At 40.5% G+C, this 13,736-nt stretch overlaps 2 long non-coding RNA genes across 5 annotated transcripts in view; one reads left to right on the forward strand and one right to left on the reverse strand.

The window, feature by feature from the left end:
• Window positions 1-13,736, forward strand: part of LOC132417124 (uncharacterized) — a 95,244-nt gene that overhangs the window by 16,352 nt on the left and 65,156 nt on the right. The gene's annotated exons all lie outside the window — the stretch shown is intronic.
• LOC132417126 (uncharacterized) overlaps window positions 477-13,736 on the reverse strand; it is a 109,378-nt gene continuing 96,118 nt past the window's right edge. Inside the window, exons 3-4 of the long non-coding RNA XR_009517760.1 lie at window positions 9,554-9,692; window positions 477-681 (exon numbers count right to left, since the gene is read on the reverse strand). This is a non-coding gene — a long non-coding RNA (uncharacterized lncRNA). The remainder of the gene's footprint in view (window positions 682-9,553; window positions 9,693-13,736) is intronic.

Raw genomic sequence — 13,736 nt, forward strand, 5'->3', positions numbered from 1 at the left:
TTGAAAGTTTTAGTCCCCAATGGAGAAATATTTATGCGAGGGGACACAGCGTTCCACTGAATCAGCAGTCTCGATGGCCATCTGCCCATTTCAGGCTTGTTCCACCACTAATCCAACAGAGGGAAAAGTTACTGTACTGTCCTAACTACATGTTAGTTCCTGATTGTCAAGAGGAAATGTGAGTTGCTGCTACATAATGGGTCAGAAAGCACTGTGTCTAGAACCTTGAGGATTCTCTTGGGAAAGTTTTAGTATTCCCGTGTGCAGTACTAGAAGCTAATAGAAAACTGCAGCAACCAAAAAAGGCGAAACAACTAAGGATTTAGACCATACAGGAATGAAGATTGGGTTATCCACCTGCTAAAGAATGATGATTAGTGTAGATAACCGGTAAGGGGAAAGTTGTCAACAGCAACCATGGCCTTATGACCAGCTACAGAAATAAAGATGAGCGTGCATACACACAGACACAGCATTTAAAAAAATTTTATTGGGGCTTCCCTGGTGGCGCAGCGGTTGAGAGTCTGCCTACCGATGCAGGGAACACGGGTTCGTGCCCCGGTCCGGGAAGATCCCACATGCCGCGGAGCAGCTGGGCCCGTGAGCCATGGCCGCTGAGCCTGCGCGTCCAGAGCCTGTGCTCCACAACGGGAGAGGCCACAACAGTGAGAGGCCCGTGTACTGCAAAAAAAAAAAAAAATTATTGAAGTATAGTTGATTTACAATGTTAATTTCTACTGTATAGCAAAGTGATTCAGTTATACATGTATATACATTCTTTTTCATATTCTTTTCCATTATGGTTTATCACAGGATATTGAATATAGTTCCCTGTGCTATACACTAGGACTCTGTTCTTTATCCATTTCATATATAAAAGTTTGCATCTGCTAATCCCAAACTCCCAATCCATCACACCCCCCCTCTCCCCGGGCAACCACAAGTCTATTCTCTATGTCCATGATTCTGTTTCCGTTTTGTGGATAGGTTTATTTGTGTCATATTTTAGATTCCACGTATAAGTGATATCATATGGTATTTGTCTTTCTCTTTCTGACTTCACTTAGTATGATAATCTCTATATCCACTCAAATGGCATTATTTCATTTTTTATGAATGAATACTATTCCATTGTATATGTGTACCACATCTTCTTTATCCATTCATCTGTCAGTGGACATTTAGGTTGTTTCCATGTCTTGGCTATTGTAAATAGTGCTGCTATGAGGTACATGTATCTTTTTGAATTATAGTTTTGTCCGGATATATACCCAGGAATGGGATTGCAGGATCATATGGCAACTCTATTTTTAGTTTTTTAGGAACCTCCATACTGTTCTCCATAGTGGCTGCACCAATTTACATTCCCACCAGCAGTGTAGGAGGGTTCCCTTTTCTCCACACCCTCTCCAGCATTTGTTATTTGTAGATTTTTTAATGATGGCCATTCTGACTGGACATACTCCCTTTTATTCTTTTTCATTTATCCTCCTCCTTTCTGCTTATTTTATATAAGACAAATTGGCAGTGTTTGAGAGCATAAGTGGTATCCAGTACAGTTGTTATATATTTTTTTAAATGGTTTCATCATGTATACCAGGGCAAAATGAACGAAATGGAAAATTTTAGGTAGTATGTGGGCAGAACCTAAGGAGATACTGCATCCTTGAAGGACTGGCAGAGACAGAAGGAGATGCTTGTCCTTAATGACCTATGGATTTCAGATTAACATAAGAAAGAAGTTTTTAAAAGCACTACATGGGAAGGAAATGGCCCCATTGTCAATGTAATAAGTTCCCTGTCACCGGGAGCCTAAATGATACTTGACGGTGCATTAAATGCAAGATTGTGAAACCAAATAGGGTATTATTGTTGTTGTTTTACATTTAAGAAAAATAACTGCGGGAGAGTTGATGCACCTTGCCTGTCCTCACACAGCTACCAGTCCATCTAATACCATTTTGCTGGTAACCCAACAGGATCATGAAGAAAGTTACTAAATTTTTTTTCTCCTTCTCTCTGAGAGTTTTGGCTCTTCTTGGGAGCCAAAGAGATCTTTCTGGATATCAGGCAGCTTCTGTGGGCCTTATTTTAATATGTATTCAAAATGCATTATTAACTGAATAGTTAACCCAATTATTTACCCCCTTAATCTCTAAAAATTTATAGCAAACTGGCATATCATTAACACAACCCAAAGTCAATTACTGTCAGTATATTTGTGATGCTCCCCTTAACTTACCACTCTCAGCCCCACACAGCATCTCACACTCACTCGCTCGCTCACACTCCAGTTTTTTCATATGTGTGTTTGATCTTTAGAAGTGTCTCATTGTGCCTACTGATATAATTTTTAAAGTGGGAGCTGGCTACATTGTTTAGATACTTAGGTGTTTTTGTACAAATCAATGTTTTTTTCTTCCACTTTTATTGAGATATAATTGATGTACAGTACTGTGTAAGTTCAAGATGTGTAGCATAATGACCTGAGTTATATATAATGCATAATGATTAAAACAATAAGTTTAGTTAATATCCTCATCTCATACAGACATAAAAAAAGCAATTTTACCCTTGTGATAAGAACTTTAAGGATCTACCCTCTTAGCAACCTTCAAGTATACCACCAGCAGTGTAAACCAAACTCACAAAGTAGCACACTGTATCTCCAGTACTTATTATTCATAAGAATAATGAATTTTCTTGAAGTTTGTGCCTTTTGAGGAACTTCATCCAATTCCCCTACCCCTACCCCTTGCCTCTAGTAACAAGTCTGATCTCTTTTTCAGTGAGTTTGTTGTTGGGTGGGCTTTTTGTTTGTGTTTAAATTCCTCATATAAGTGAGATTAGTATTTTTCTTTCTCTCTCTGACTTAATTAACCTAATTAACTTAGCATGATGCCCTCAGTGTACACCTGTGTTCTTGCAAATGACAGCATTTCCTTTTTTTTATTGCCAAATAGTATTTTATTTTTTCAAATAGTATTTTATTGTCAGGACTAGGAATTAACTCCGCAGTCCGGGGAGAGCAGCGGAACCTGCTCCAAGGCTGGCAGTGCTTTGCGTTTGGGGTCTTGACTCAAGCCAAGCTGCACCCCAAGTTCCCTGGCCAAATAAGGCCACTGGCTTTGGTCTACAGATGGTCAGTGCTGCTGGCCAAGCTCTTACCTCCAGTGTTGCTGGGCTAGGTAGCTTCTTGGTTGCTCCAGCCAGGTTTCCTGGTTGGGACCGGCCAGGAGCTATACTCAGCAGTGGGCAAGGCTATGACTTAGCTCCCCTGCCCAGGCAGAGAGGCAGACCAGGCTCCAGAGATGGCAAGACTCTTTTTCTGAAGTGCCAAGTCAGGCAGACGTGTGCCCCCACCAGATTCCCTGATCAGACTGTACCACCATCTTGGCTCTGCAGCTGAGCACAGCCGCTGGTTGGGACTTCTACTTGGGCACTGGCAATAGGAACTCAGTCTGTCAAGATCCAGATGCTGGTTCCTGCAAGACTCTCCCCTCTTCTCCATCACAATCCAGTGGTCAAGTCCTGCAGATTCCCCCACCATCCCCATGGGGCAGGACCCTAGTGGGCCTCCCCAGAAGCAACTCACAATGTTGGGGGAGCAGGATGTCTACCAGGGCCCTCATTTTCCCCCTGGAGGAACTATGGGATCAGGGAGGTTCTCTTACCCTTCTAATGCAATCTGTCTCGGTGCTGTGGCGCAGGGGTTATACTTCTGCCTCACCCCTGTGTTCTAGGGTTTTCACAGTGGTGTCTTTTTCATAAATAGTTGTGTTAGTTGTTCTTCTTGTGAGGGGGAGCAAAGTCAGGAATGACCTGTGTCGCCACCTTGGTTACATCACTCCTCCCACACCAATGTTTCTAGTTCTCTTATCTATCCAGAGACATGGAAGGATTATACTGCCCTGTACCTTTGAGGTTCACCATAGCCATGTGACTCGCTTTATCTGATGAAATGTGACCATGAATTATCTGAGTCACCCTGAAGCCCCGGAATACTGAGATGTTGATGTCATAAGATGGTAGCATCTCCGTCAGGTTGGATCCTTGTGGGACTGCAGAGAGCAGAGCCCCCCCTCCCAGACTCAACTGGACACGCAGCTTGCACAAGAAACAATCCTTCGTTGTTTTAAGCCGCTGAGAAGCAGGATTTGAATGTTAATGCAGCAGAACCTAATCTATCCTTACGGATACACGTGCCTGCCAAGCCGTATATTAGAGATTGAATCTGCAAAAATCTCTGTGAGATAGACATGATTATTTCCATTTCATAAGTGAGAAAACTGAGGTTCAGTCACTAACATGCCCTAAATCACACAGTGACTTAGAGCTGAAGGGGTTGAAAGAGACAGTGATCCACGTTTCTGAGGAAGATAAGGCTTTGGGTTTGACACTGGACAGAGTCATGGTTTCTCCAAAGGAAAACCTTTTCATAGGCTTTGGTCCCTTTCCTTAACTGCCTTAATCTTGAGAAAGATAGGACATCTCCAAGATTGAGTTCTCAGCTGAGGTCAAATGAGAATGAGGACGGTGGAGGCAGAGGGCTGTGAAGGAACTGTCTTTTAAAATAAGAAACCCTACATACAAAAGAAAGGTTTTCTCTGGAAATCGAGGCCCACAGAAGGCTGCAAATATATCCGAGTGGACTGCAGCTGTCTGAAACAATAGCTGTTTGAATTGTAGGTGATAAAACAGCATCATAGTAGTGGATGAGGTCATGTGGATAAGTGTGCAACAGGAGAAAATAAAAGACAAAGGAAAAGGAAGGAATTCAAGGTATCAATTCTGGTGAATTAGGTGTGGAAAAGCCACATCATACTATTGTAGGTTACAACCCAGGTGTTAACTGCACATCATCTAAATTGTCCAATGCAAAATCCATGGAGGAATGGCAAATTTTTTTATTGTAGTAAGTTTATAAGCTTTCAAAATGACTGGCCTATTAAAACCGTTTCCTTACTTGACCTGCTGTGATCGACACAAGATGATGGAAGTGCTTGCTTCTATACATAGAAAGCAAGAAAGGGAAGATGTCCAAGTTCATCTTCTTAAAATGTTGTCCCATCTCTAAAAGCAAACCAACAAACCAATTATCACTTTACCTGGAATGTTCTCCAACAGATGATGGAGACGTATGGTCCCTAAACACAATCACTGTCTAAAAGTGAACTATATAAACTTGTTGTTTTATGCATTAGGAAAACTTGAGCATTTTAAAGGAGGCAAAATGATGTGCTTGGGGTCAAAGCTTGAGGTGGGGCAGCACAAGGAAGCCCTCTGCTCCCCCTTGACCTGCAGATACTCATTGCAATGGTCTTGTCTGATGTGCAACATTCAGGTACTCAGATGCCCTCTTCTTCTCTTTCCTTAACTTCCTTGATCTGCAGGCTGACCATTGTCTTTTACTTCACTGCAACAGCCCCCAAACTGGTCTTCCTGCCTCTAGTCTCCCCCTTGCAATCCCGTCTCCAATAGATGACTGAATGACTTTTCAAAATAATTAGATCACATCAGTACCCTGCTTTTAAGGTCTTCCATGGTTCCCTATAACCCTCAAGTGAAATCAAAACACCTCTTAGCTGAGAAGGCCCTTCCCAATCAGGCATCTCTCTACCTATTTTTCTCCTATTCCCTAGAATGTGCTCATAAACACCCTTCCCTTCAGTTCTGTGGAACCACGTGCAGTTTCCTTGTTCTGTATTCTCACTCACCCTTTGTTTCCTTCCAAACTCCCATTTATGCTTCAAAATCCAAACTAGGCATTTCTTTCTCCAAGAAGCCTCCCTAGATACATGCCCCCCTTAGCTTTTTTGAGATGCATTTGATACTTTGTTTCAATCCTCTTTTGATTTGACCCTCACCACCAATAAATTTCAAAGTCACTGAGATCAGGGAGTCAGTCTCATTCATTTTTTATCATGAGACATAATATATGCCAGTCATGTCAATATAGGAAGGGAGGGAGGGAGGAAAAAAGGGAGGAAGGAAAGAACAAAAAAGGGAAGAAAAAAGAAAACAATGTACCCACTCCCATGCTCCCTTTCTCTTGGTCCAGTCTTTTCTCCCATTTTATGGCTGCTTTGGCAATGTCTATAAATAAAATGTGACCATGTAGATATTTTGATAGTTAGTAAAAATGATATTCCTATATCATTTTCTTCTAGTTCAAGAAGAATAGTTAATATAGAAGTAATAGAATGTCTACAGTGAGGAGTTCTTGCAGAAGTATTGCAGTCTCAAAACCTGGTGTTTGAGGTTGGGCACTGCAGCGAGATAACCGTAAAAAGATGACCATAAGATCGTTTGTTATAGGGTTATACAATCTTTAAATAGCCTCCATGGGTACTATCTTACCTGGTATTCAGAAATACTCAGAATGCTTGCTAGGCGGACATTACTGCTTCCATCTTACAGAAGAGGAAGTGGGAGAGACAACGTGATTCTTCAAGGTCACCTTGCAAGTCATTGGCAGAGCAGGAGACTGTATGCAAACCTCTGAACTTCACATCATTAAACTTCACTTTCCACACACCCTGCTGAGTCACTTTGCTTTAAATAAAAAGGCAAGGATATTTCCTTGCTTCAACTGCTGCCCTTTGTTTGGGGTTTTATATTCAGCTTTCTATGCAAGTTGTTACAACTCAGCACTTACCCACTAATTTTCTCCAAGGGAAAGAATAACAATCGTTTCCTTGGGCTTATACTCTTTTCCCTAAGATCTCAAAATTACTATTTCCCAAAGATTTTCCCTGAAGTTTAGAGGGTATAAAACAAGAATGTATCAAAGAGGAAAAAAAAAGCCATTGGTCCTATGAAGCCAAGGACTCTTTATAACCAAAAACCAATTTCAAATGAAGATTTGATCCCTAACTTAAATTTATGGAGGAATTTTTGCATTAGTATGGGGAATTTATGCTAAAATATTTATTTCTTTAAGTGTCCCCTGGGCCTTTTTTCTTTCATTTGTTCAGTCAGTCATTTAGTGAACATTAAGCTCCCCCCGCACCGCACCGCACCAGGCATTTTTTGTACATAAGGACTTTGTTGTTATTTCTAAGCTTAAAATCCCAGATCTGGGGAGCATCTTAAATCTACTGGCATCTCTCTTCCCTCTTCTTTGTGAATTTCATTCTCAAATTTTCTCTACATTTCCATGCCAAGAGACTCTTCTGCCCAGGTTAGAATTGCTCTGCTGATGAGAATCTCATTACTTCTGGAGCTTCCTGAAGTTCAATAGGTTGCTACTTCCACTTGGTCAGTTTTCGAAGTAGACAATTCTCTCACCCTCAGGGAAGGACAGAAACACAGAGAAGCCAACTCATTAGGAGACTTTGTACAGCTTCCCTACGGTATTGCACTGGACTAGCAGACTCCAGCCTGTTTTAAGACAAAAGAGACCCAACTGTAATTAAATAGTCACAGAAATCCCTTGTGGGTTTCTGCCTTTGCACATTCAGAAGGACACTAATTAAGTGGGGAGCCCTTGTATGCGAGCTCCCCAGGCACAGAGGGGGGCTGCTTGGGGAGGATTCTTCCCTGACCAGCAGTAGTGTTTGGACCCCTCACTGACTCTCTAAATTGTGTTTGCCCCATTACTAAAGCCCTAACGGTGGGGGCCGGCAGACCGCCTGCCTTTCTCCATCCAGGGGACTCTGCTGTCCCCCAGTGTGGGCTGCTGAGCATGAATGAGCCCTTTGTCTTCATCTCAAATGTTATGGCAGTGCTTCTGAAAACAGTGGTGAATGCTAAACCACATGGTTCTAATTGTTTTCTCTGGGATCAGACCGATTTTCTTAGGGCATCCACTGCCAGCACTGTGCGCGCGCACACACGCACACGCACACACACGCGCACACACACACACACACACACACACACACACACGGTGCTTTGAGATCAACACTGTCCTTAGACTTCCAGCTAATACCCCGAATTGTGAATTTTTTTTAGAGAAGTACTGACATACACACAATTTTTTTTTCAGGGAGAATATCTTCTCTACCCAAGTTTAGTTATCAGCAGCCAGGTGAAAACAACAGGGTGTGATTTCCTTTCCAATTAAAAGGAAGACAAGCCACCTGTTTATATCAAGGAAGCTAGGAAAACCTTCAGAAGAGTGTTGCCATTTCTTGAATGAAGGAACAAATGAGTAACAACAGCTGAATGTAGAAGAAAGGAAGGGGAGAAGGTGGAGGAAAGTGTTTATCCCCAAACTGTGCTGCTACGACTGGATGTTTATCTGGCCCCTGTCACTGCGTCAGGGTATCTCAGCTACCGACATCTGAGGCTGGGTAATTCTTTGTGCTACGTGCTGTTCTGTGCATCTCTGCCTCTACCTACGAGATGCCAGTAGGAACCCCACACCCCCAGCTGTGACAATCTAGTATGTCTCAGATCTTGTCAAATGTCCACTGGGTGGGAGGGCTGAGGGCACAGAAATCATCCCCGGTTGAAAAATCACTGAATGAGATGAATCAAAAGGATAAGAGTTGCAGAAACGTCAATGAGAGTGGGCTCTAGAGTTGGCAGCTGGATAAGAATCCCAGCTTTGTCTGTTCCTAACTCTTGCGCATCCTCCCTGAACCTACCTTATAAAGTCATGAGGATTAAATGAGAAACTACACATAAGGTGCTTAGCACAATGTCAGGTACACAGTGAACGCACGATAAATGTGGACTGGTGTCAATACCATCCTCATGATTATTTCTGCCATTCCCAAGATGACAGACCTCTTTGCTTGAGAGTAAGATGCTCTATTTCTGCATCTGCTGGGCTCATTTAGAGCTGTTCATGTCAACCGTCAATTCTGGAGTTTCCTGCCTTCCTATTTTCAGACTTAGGAACAGCAGGGAGTGAGGACTCTGGTATCACCCGTGACCCCTTGGCCCCCCTCCTGGGGTCTGCATAAGCCAGGGGCTGAGAAAGAAAGATATTTCCCACAGAAGAGATGGCTGCTGACATTTTAAGAAGCACACTTGGCAGGCCTTAGGACCAGCCAGGGTCATAGGTCAGATTCCTGGTTCTCACAGTTTCCTTCCTCCAAAAGGAAAAGCCCCATGGCGCTAATGGGATACCTTCAGCCTCTGGTTACAGCCTGAGAAGGATGAGGTGTCCCAGCAGCCCGGTTGCTACAAAGATCCCCACACATCACACAGATGCTCCCACCAACAGTCCCGTCCTCAGCATGGCCCAAACTCTGCTCCCCAGACCCGCCTCCTGTCCAGCCCTCAGCTGCTCTGTCTCCTTTCTACGGGCTTCTCACCGTCCTCACCTTGTGTTCTAGGAAGTCTCTCTGCTGCTTCCGAGATGGGAGACTTGCAGCAGCCTCCTCACCATCCCCCACCTCCAGGGCATCCTCCAAACCACCAACCAGTGTGCAACTATGATCGTCACCCCATCCTTAAAAATCTTCCATGGCTCTGCGTTTATTTTGGCCTGAAGTCCTCAGCTTGAAATATAAGCTCCTGAATGTCCTTTGCCCTTGCCCACCTCCCCTCATCTTGCAAGAAGTATCCACCCTCGCCATCCCCACTCACCCCCACTCACCGTCTGCTCCCTGGGCAAACAACACCGTGCGAGTCCCTGAAAAGGTCCTACTCCTTTTCAGAACTGGTTCATCCTCTCAGCCCTATATACAAGATGCTTAGGGCCAGTGATGTCAAGAGCCTGCAAAAGTGTTTGAGGTCTGGAAAATATAGATGTATTAGATTATATATGTGAAAAGAAAACAAATCAAAATGAATAAACATTTAATTAAACATCCACAAAACAATACATTGTAACTAGTCAAATATAACTCACCTTACACAATTCTGTATAAATAGAACAGATGAAATTACATAAATAATCTTCTTTTGCCAAAAGTGAAAATTGAAAGTACAACGTGAGCTGTGTGGGTGTATTTATGTTTGATAAAAATGAGGTGGGGCTCCCATCATCAGAAGAGACATGAATGTGAAAAGGTGTAAAAATGTCTCTTTGAACCGTAGATCTTTGCATGTATTCTCTTTTTTCCCCAGGATTTTTGAGATATAACTGACAAGCAAGGTGGTGTAAGTTTAAGGTGTACAGCAAAATGACTTGACATGTACATATTGTGAAATGATCACCAGAGTAAGTTTCGTTAACGTTTATCACTTTATATAGTTACAAATTTTTCTCCTTGTGATGAGAACTTTTAGGATTTACTCTTAATAACTTTCAAATATACCACACAGCATCGTTAACTATATTCATCATATTGTACATTACATCACCAGCATTTATAAATGGAAGTTTGTATGTTTTGAATACCTTCACTCAATTCCCCTTGCCTCTGGAAACCACAAATCTGATCTCATTCTATGAATTTGAGGGTTTTTTTAGATTCTACACATGAGTGAGATGATACAGTATTTGTCTTTCTCTGACTTATATCACTCAGCATATTGCCCTGAAGGTCCGACCATGTTGTCACAAATGGCAAGATTTCCTTCTTTTTTATGGAAATAAATAGCATTTTGTTGTACGTACATATGTGTGTGTGTATGTATATATACATATGCACACACATCTCATGTACTTTATCCACTCATCTGTGGGTTGACACTTAGGATGTTTCCAGGCCTTGGCTATTTTAAATAATGCTGCAATGAACATAGAGGTGCAGATATCTTTGACATAGTTATTTCATTTTCTTTGGACATATCCCAGAAGTGGGATTGCTAGGTCATACAGCACTTCTATTTTTAATTTTTTGAAGAACCTCATACAGTTTTCCATGGAGGCATTGCCAATTCACATCCCCACCTACAGTGCACAAGGGTTCCCTTTTCTCCACAACCTTACCAGGATTTGTTTCTCCACAACCTTACCAGCATTTGTTATCCCTTGTATTTTTGATGGAAGCCATTCTAACAGGCATGAAGTGATGTCTCATTGTGGTTCTGATTCACATTTCCCTAATGATTAGTGATGTTGAGCACCTTTTTATGTATCTGTTAGCCATTTGAATATTTTCGTTAGAAAAATGTTTCCATTTTTAAATTGGATTGTTTGGGTATGTTTTTTTTTCTGTTGAGTTTTTTGAGTTTCATATCTATTTTGGACACAAACCTGTTATCAGATATATTATTTCCAAATAGTTCCTCCTTTTCTTTAGGTTGCCTTTTCATCTTGTTGATCATTTCTTTTGCTGTGCGGGAGCTTTTTAGTCCCATATAACCCAACTTGTGTTTTATTTTGCTGCTTGCGCTTTAGGTATCATATGCTAAAATCATTGCCAGGATCCATGTCAATAAGCTTTTCCCCTATGTTTTCTTCTAGCAGTTTTATGGTTTTATGTCTTACATTTAAGTCTTTAATCCATTCTGAGTTAATTTTTGTGAGTGGTGGAAGATAGGGGTCTAGTTTCATTCTTCTACATGAGAATATCCAATTTTTTCCCAGTACTATTTATTGAGAAGACTGCCTTTTCTCCATTGAGTAATTAGTAGTCAAATAGTAATTAACTGTATGTGCATGGGTTTATTTCTAGGTTCTTGAGTCTGTTCCATTGGTCTAAGTGTCTATTTTTCATGCCAGTACCATTCCGTTTTGATAGCTTTGTAAGGTAGCATGAAGTCGGAAAGTGTGATGCCTCTAGCATTGACTTCTAATGATTGATGTGGCTATGTGGGGTCTTTTACGGATCCATATTTTTTCTACTTCTGTAAAAATTACCATCAGAACATTGATAGGATTTGCATTGAATCAAAAGAGGGCTTTGAACAGTATGGATATTTTAACAATATTAATTTTTCCAGTCCATAAACATACAATATCACTTATTTGTGTTAACTTCAATTTCTTTCATCAGTGTCTGATAGTTTTCATCGTAGAGATATTTCACCTCCTTAAATGTATCCCTAAGTATTTTATTGTTTTAGATGCTATTGTGAATGGGATTGTTTTCTTTATTTCTCTTTTGGGTAATTCGTTGTTAACGTATAGAAATGCTACTGATTTCTGTAAGTTGATTGTGTATCCTGCAACTTTACTGATTTTGTTGATTAGATCTAATGGCGTTTTGGTAGTCTTTAGGATTTTCTGTATGTAGGATTTTCTGTATATAAAATCAAGTATCTGCAAATAGAGACAATTTACTTCTTCCTTCTCAATTCTATGCCTTTCTTCCTTCCTTCCTTCCCTCCCTTCCTTTCCTTCCTTCCCTCCCTTCCTTCCCTCCTTCCCTTTCTTCCCTTCCTTTCCTTCCTTCCTTTGACTGATTGCTCTGGCTAGGACTTCCACTACTATGGTGAATAGGAGTGGTGATAGTAGGCACCTTTGTCTTGTTTCTGATTTTAGAGGAAAAGTTTTCAGCCTTTCACCATTGAGTATGACGTTAGCTGTGGGCTTGTCATATATGACCTTTACTACATTGAAGAACATTCCTTCTATACCTAATTTGTAGAAAGTTTTCATCATAAAAGGTGGTTGTATTTTGTCAAATGCTTTTTATGAGTCTATTTAGGTGATCATGTGATTTTTATCTTTCATTCTATTAATGTGATGTATCACATATTCATTTGTGTATGTTGAACCATCCTCGTATCTCAGGTTTGAATCCCACTTGATCATGGTATAAGATCCTTTTAAATGTGCTGCTGAATTTGGTTTGCTAGTATTTTGTTGAATTTTTGCATCTATATTCATCAGAGATATTGGTCTGTAGTTTTCTTGTAGTGTCCTCATCTAGCTTTAGTATCAGGGTAATACTGGCCTTGTAAACTGCGTTTGGGAGCGTTCCTTTCTCTTTAACTTTTTGGAAGATTTTGAGAAGGATTGGTATTAGTTCTTCTTTAAATGTTTAGTAAAATTCATCAGTGAAGCCACCTAGCCCTGGGCTTTTATTTGTTGACAGTTTTTGTTTGTTTGTTTGCTTTGTTTTGTCTTTGTTACTGATCCAGTCTCCTTACTAGTAATTGGTCTGTTTAGACTTGCTGTTATTTCTGATTCAGTCTTGGTAGGCTCTAATTTCTAGAAATGTATCTAGCTTTTCTAGGTTGTCCAGTAGGTTGGCATACATATGTTCATAGTAGCCTCTTATGATCTTTTCTATTTCCGAGGTATCAGTTGTAATGTCTCTTCTTTCATTTATAATTCTGTAAATTTTGGTTCTCCTTTTTCCTCATATGTCTATCTAAAGGTTTGCCAATTTTGTGTATCTTTTCAAGGAACCAACTCTTAGTTTTTTAAATCTTTTCTATTCCTTTCCTGTTCTCTAGTTTATTTCTGTTCTAATCTTTATTATTCCCTTCCTTTTGCTAACTTTGGGCTCACTTTGTTCTTTTTCTAGTTCTTTGAGGTATAAAGTTAGGTTGTTTATTTGATATCTTTCTATTTAGTTCATATATGCATTTATAAATGCATATAAATGTCTCTTAGAATGCATATAAATGTCTCTTTATAAGTGTCTCTTAGAACTATTATTTATGCATCCCATGGGTTTTGATTTTTTTCCATTTTTGTTTCTCTTAAGATACTTTTTAATTTCCCTTTTATTTTAATGTTTGATCCATAGGTTGTTCAGGAAGAGTGCTGTTACATGTATTTGTAAATTTTCCAATTTTCCTCCTGTTACTCCTGTTAACAATCCTCCTATTACTGATTTCTAGTTTCATATCATTATGGTCAGAGAAGACACTCAGTATGATTTCTGTATTATTCAATTTGCTAAGACTTGTCTTGTTGTCTAACATATGATCTATCC

This window comes from Delphinus delphis, chromosome 20, assembly GCF_949987515.2.
Source record: "Delphinus delphis chromosome 20, mDelDel1.2, whole genome shotgun sequence".
NCBI lineage: Eukaryota > Metazoa > Chordata > Mammalia > Artiodactyla > Delphinidae > Delphinus > Delphinus delphis.